Genomic DNA, 6,675 nt, shown 5'->3' with positions numbered 1-6,675 from the left:
AGAGAGAGAGAGAGAGAGAGAGAGAGAGAGAGAGAGAGAGAGAGAGAGAGACTTCAAACATCTGTCTGCATCTTAAGTCAGCCATCCATTGGCCTGGGCCAAGCAGAGGGCTCAAAGGAGTTAGCTGCAGACTACTACAAACCAAACTAGAACGCATGGCTGGCATGGCTATAGATTAGATGGGGGCCACACAGACACATTTAGGGCCCAGAAACTGAACAATGTTAAAAAGAAGGGCCTAGGAAACATCTCAAAGGTTCCAATAGTTTGAAGTTCAAATGAACAAAGGTTTGAGAGATTTGTCTTCCTGTCTTATTTTCTAACAGGATACTGTAATAATAATAATAATTTAAAAAATGCAAAGACTTCAGAATCTGCTATAGTACCAGGAAACAGAAATACAATGTCCCATTTGTATAGAAAGAAACGGGGTACAACTTACACTACATGGCCTGTACTTCAAAGGCTCCTGGGTTCCTCTCAGAGTCAACCTTGCTGGAAATTGTAGCCTAGGGTTTTCTGGGTTTTAATGTTAACAGTGTAAAAGATAAGTGAACTAAGTGAACACACACTTATACACACACACATAGACACCAAGAGAGAGAGAGAGAGAGAGAAGTTTGTTCTGTTTAGTCCTTTTTACAGAGAAGGTTTGATTGTTTGTTTCTTTTCTTGTGTAGTGGGGTCAACAGTCAACAGGTAGGAAGAAGGACACCTTCCATTTGTGAACATGTGGGAGAGGAAATGAGACAGACGTCTTATTTTGTAGACAGTTTCTGTGGCACCCAGTGAATCTGCTGCCTCTATGTTTCAGAGAAAAACAAAACGCTGAGATGACTTTATCTTGTAACAAGTCAGGCATCTCATACTTAACTCCTGTGTGTTTGCAGCTGTAGCACCCACTGAAGGTCCGTCTGTCCTGGGGATTTATGAGCTCACCACAGTGCGCTCAGGGTTCAGGAGATAAGGACTTGCACTGAAAACACATCTGCTAGAGGCACTAGAAATCTTTCTTTATAGCCTGATGTGTTCAAAATGCATGTTCACAGCTAGCTCCAGAGAGTGGGCAGGAATTAACCCTTCAAGGCAATATATGAAATTCTTCACATGGAGCAGGTATTTCTTGAAAACAAAAGTCCTACAAATGGAGAAAATAGCCCTCGTATAATAGAAGGCATCCAATATCACCTCTGCCTTCCTCGTCTTACTATTTCTGTACTCTTCTTACATCTTCCCTATACCTCAGCAGACCATACACTTTCATCTCTCCACCCGTATTTGTTCTTTGCTCTATGGGAACTGTGACTGTGAGATAAAACTGAACCTGTAAATGTTAGTGCTTAACTAGAATGGCTCTGGGAGCAGAGTGCTGGGATTTAAGATCAGTGCATCTCTGGGAAATGCATTCTGAAATACAGAGCTCTGGAGACAGTTCCATGCCAACAACCCTTCTCTTCAGGTCACATCCATCTGTTACTTAGAGATGCCAAGTGGTTCTGGTTTTCATAGGTGAAGCTAGAAGCTTTTTACACACCCTCTTCCCTGGTGGCCACACAGCAACCACTTTCCCAGATCCACTCCACTCCTCCTACTCAGTCTTCGAATCTCTGTGCTTTTCATCCGAACAAACACATTAAATGAAACTTTTAGTTCTGCCCAGAGTTTATGGTGTGATTTTCTTTTCTTACCAAGAAGCTTTCAGAAAAATAGGTTTTGAACCGTATTCTCCATTTCACCTAAGAAATCAATGTTAGCCTAAGGAGACTAGGAATTGAGAGGGTAAATACAGACAAGATTATATTCCGTCCCAGGCTTATATCTGCAATGTGGTCAGAAATGATGGAGAGATAACAGGCAGGGGGTGTGATGTCACTCAGTTTTCTGCAAAGAGCTTCCTTGATCTGTTCAGCCCAAGGGGGACTTACCTGGTAAGTCCCAAAGCCTTTCTAGAACTACAGCAGGAAAGAGCAGAAGGTTTCATGACATATAGCTGGCAGGTGCACAGACTATCAGGCTAGACAGATAGTCACTGACACTTCTAAGCCTAATTTAGTCCTCTCCACAGAAGCAGCCTCTCCTAGCTGATACATTTTATTTTTCTAGGGTCTGAAGATGGATCAAGGACTTAAGTGCTGGTTACCCTGAGGGAATTCAGAGCAGAGGTGACCCTGCTGTGTTGAGGTTGAAGTCACAGTTGTTCTAGTGAATAATCCATGACTTCTGACTGCCAATCTACTTGGTTTCTCTGTGGCCCTGAGCCAATGTGTGTCTTCTTGTCTTATTCAAGGAAGGGTTAGAACTTTGGGCTCATGTTCGTTTCTCAGCTGCTGGGTGGCCTCAAGGAGGGTTGATTCTAGAGGGATATTGCAATTCTTTTGAATTAATTTGCTCAACATTTTCAAGATATTTTATAAATCTCATATATGTGTGTTAAAATAAATCTTGTTTTCTAGCTTGGTGCTTTCAGAACTTCTTTTCTCCCCTAAACCAAGTGCTTATCCACTTGAGGCATGATATTTTAAATAATCAAGGAAAAATTCAAACAGTTCAATAGAAGTACACAGTAGTTCACACACCATAGTGTGATGTCTTTGAGAGAGAGAGAGAGAGAGAGAGAGAGAGAGAGAGAGAGAGAGAGAGAGAGAGAGAGAGGGAGAGAGCGAGCTCAGGAACTGGATCAAGGGGATCTTCTAGGAACTCATTCAAACAAGAATACCAGGTTTCTGATAGAACTTCTTCTGTGTTAAAGAGAAATTATTAGCAGTTCTTTCTTCCCCAGAATATTTTTTTTTCTTTTGAGGTTGGGCAGCAGCATACACCAGCTGTTCCAAACCCCAGTTTTTATATTTGTCATATTTGGGGGTAGGGGGAGTAGGGGGATTATAATGCCAGGAAAGAATTCCAGGTTTCAGTTTGTTAAGATCCAAGCCTAGTTTAAAAGTCTATTGAAGCAGTAAGTCTGCAGCAATCTCCAAAACAGAAATCAATACATCTTTTATCCACCTGCCAAATCCCATTTAGACATGTGCACAAAGGCTCAAACAGGATATGTTTTAAAGTCCACTCCAGCAGTAATTGATTCCTAACATCTGCATTTAAATGCTTCGTGACTATTTGTTTTCACGGCCCACTTCACATTCTAGGTCTTTTTGTATTGTTATAAATGCTTAAGATGTTGAAAGTCCAGATAAGTTTCATGGCAACATCTATGATTTTAAAATTCTTAGAAAGCTAGATAGTTTAAGGAAATATATAGTTTTGTGAAATTGCACTTCAGTTAAAGTGATGATAACTTTAAAATCTGAATTAGTATCCATGTTTTATTTGCTTTATTCCTAATATATTTGAGAAGCGAAATCTATTTGAGCAGAAGGTTCACTGAAGGCTGTTAGAAGAGAAATTAGACACATTTTACAAATATTCACTTTGTAAATGGTATCTTGCCTCATAACCCAAACAACAGTATTTACAAATGAGAATAACATGTTTTATTTTTATGTATTCAACTATGTGATTTTGGAAGGCTAACGAGTAGTCTTCTGCCTGAATGTATATAAGTACTTGGCGTGCTGCAATATTTTTTGAGTGGGTGAATGCGAGCATAGAGTGATCAATACAGAAAAGGTCAAGTTATCTGTGCTGTTGCTGAGCGGCACTGGGCCCTGCCCCCTCTCAGTTCAGATTCAGTGTCCATTAGAACAGCTATCTTATGAGCTCATGACTCAAACTGCCCCGTAGTGTTTTCCTGCAATTATGTGCACATAGCTTACTATATTTACTACTGAATAAAATGTGATAGTTCCTATATATTTGTATCATAACACACAAGCACAGACAGATATACAAAAGAGAAAGTAAAGACTGTATCCACAAGAGCCAGACTCTAAAGAACTGTGTTTCGCTACCATTTCAAGATTCAGAGTCCTATAAATATATGTATGTAATTATCCCACAGACTATGTTTTGGCACAGTCTATTACAGCAAAAAAGGTTACAGTTTTACGTATGATTGTTTTTCTTTGCTTGCCTTTCCCTCCTCCAGTTCTGTCATCATTATGCACTGCTTTCCTCAGTCGCATCTAAAAGATGTACTGCCCTGAAAGAGCCATTGATTTTTATCAGACCAAGACTCCAGATGTCTGATTGCTTTGGGAAAAGAATCCCCCTGGGATCCAGAGTGTCTCTTTTGCTTTATTTATTTTCCTGTAAGCTGAGAAGGATCCTGCAGTTTATATTCTAAGCAGTATTGATTATGGCAGGTACATGGTGTGTGTGTGTGTGTGTCTGTGTGTGTGTGTCTGTGTGTGTGTGTGTCTGTGTCTGTGTGTGTCTGTGTGTGCACGTGCAAGCCCACATACTCATATGCACAGCTCTTTTCCATGTTGTATGAAAATGTCTAACCTTCTACAAGCCAAATGTAAGCACCACAAATTCCCTAATGCCTTATTTTATATTACATTTGCTTTTAATAATAATAATGATACCACTCTCCTACATTCTTGCTCTTATTCTTGCCTCTCACCATCCTGCTCCCCCTCTGCCCTCTCTCCACATGGCCATGGCCATGGTCTCTACTTCCCTACTCTCTCCCTCTCTCTGCTTTTCTACAATAAACGCCTTAAAACAACAACAACAACAGATAATAATACCAATAACAACAGTAATAACAAAATTAAAGAAAATTTGCAAGTAAATTTTCTTGAAATGTTCAGTAAATAAAATAACAATAAAATATATGGAGTCATGTCATGTCATTTTTTTTAAATCTGTTTATTTAGTTGGTTGGTTGGTTTTTCTCAAGACAGGGTCTCCCAATGTAGCTCTGGCTATCCTGGAACTCAATATATAAACCAAGCTGTCCTTGACCTCGGAGAGATATGCCTGCTTCTGGCTCTGGAGTGCTGGAAATAAAGACTTTACATTTATGTTTTAAGATATATGCTTCTATCTTCATTTACACAATGGGGGAAAAAGGAAATCTCAAGAGACAGAAAAGTCAAAAATTATATTATATATAATTATATAATATATTATATAATTATATACACACACACACACACACACACACACACACACACACACACACACATATATATATATATATATATATATATATATATATTATACAAGCATGAAAAAAATTGCTAAAGCTAGCCAAAATAAGAGGCTCCAAACTTGGCGGTCAGTGAAAATACATTTCTAGAATTTTACAAGCAGACTTGGGACTCTTTAAATAGCAGTAAGAAAATTCTACATTTAGACAATTTGATGAAACAATCAAATACTGCTGACTGGTAAGACTAAGCATTGGAAGGGAAATGTGAACCATGGCTAATTCCTTTCTATTTTTTTCTCTTTGATGGAGTCCTACTCTAATTGCACACACTTTGTCAGTTGGCTGAATTGTTTCATTTTGAAGGGACAAAGAGACCTTGCCAGCCCTTCTTATATTTGTCATCAATAAATATTTATTATTTAGCATCTATAATAGCCATGACTCTGTGCTGAGTCCTACCTCAGATTTTGGAAGTGGAGTGCAAAGCATCATGGAACTTAAAGGCTCCTGTGACTCTGTTCTTTCCCTGCTGGATCCATATTCACGTTTTTCGGATATATGGCTGTGTAAGCCACACATACTATAGCTTCTCTTCTAGAAAAAAAAATATTCTGGACTTCTTGGTAATTAATACCCGCCCTGAATGATGCAAACAATTTAATTTGACTTTTCTTCATGTCTTCTGGCAGCATACCCAGAGCTTATTTTACTTAATACATTCAAATTTCAGATGGACAGAATATGGAAAGCCAGAACAAAGAGTTCTAAATGGATATCTTGAGGGTACTAATATTTTTCTACAAATTCAGCTGAGGGGCAGGTATTTTATTCATTCCCCCTCCCCGCACTGTGAATTGTCAACAATTATCTAATTAAGAAAACCATATATAAAACTCCCTCTAAATACTACATATTTAATCTTCTTATGATTAAAATTATACCCATGTTTTAGGAGGATGAATTTAGCCTAGATGTGAAAATTAATTATTATTCTTTTGGTTGTAATCACTGTTAATGCAATTCAAGCTCATTTTAAAATGAAAACTGAAACCAAATTTCCTGACAGTGTAGAGTTGTACGTTCAAAGATTCAACTCCATCAGGTCTATATGAAACTGCTAACTTATGGGTCCAGATGCTTGAGCTTCCAGATGTGTTCTTTCCACATGTTAAGAGAAAAAATTGTGTATGTATGAACTCCCTTACTCTGATGCTCACATGTGACCAATGTGACAATCCCAGCACCAGGGCTATCCCCAACAGATCAGGGTATTCCAAGCAACAACCCAAACAATACAGACTATCACTGTAACTCTTGATTGCCTCTCATAAGCTAAAGGTAAGCCCTTATTTCCAAACACTTGCACACTTAGTAGACAGAACGTGAATGATTCCAGTTGGTGCTTAGCATGAGCCACATGGCGACCACTGTTGCTTAACAAAGTTTCTGCATATGGACATGGCAAGTCACAGTTCTCTAATATACTTTTACTTTAATTTTTGATGTTTCTCACTGTGTGCTATGCAGATTTCAGTATGTTTTTTTTTTCTTTACAATGGAAATTTTGTTTGGACATTGGTAGATGATGTGAATGCATACAATGCCAATTTCTCTAGACA

Source organism: Mus caroli, chromosome 2, assembly GCF_900094665.2.
Source record: "Mus caroli chromosome 2, CAROLI_EIJ_v1.1, whole genome shotgun sequence".
Lineage (NCBI taxonomy): Eukaryota > Metazoa > Chordata > Mammalia > Rodentia > Muridae > Mus > Mus caroli.
This window is presented reverse-complemented; position numbering follows the sequence as displayed.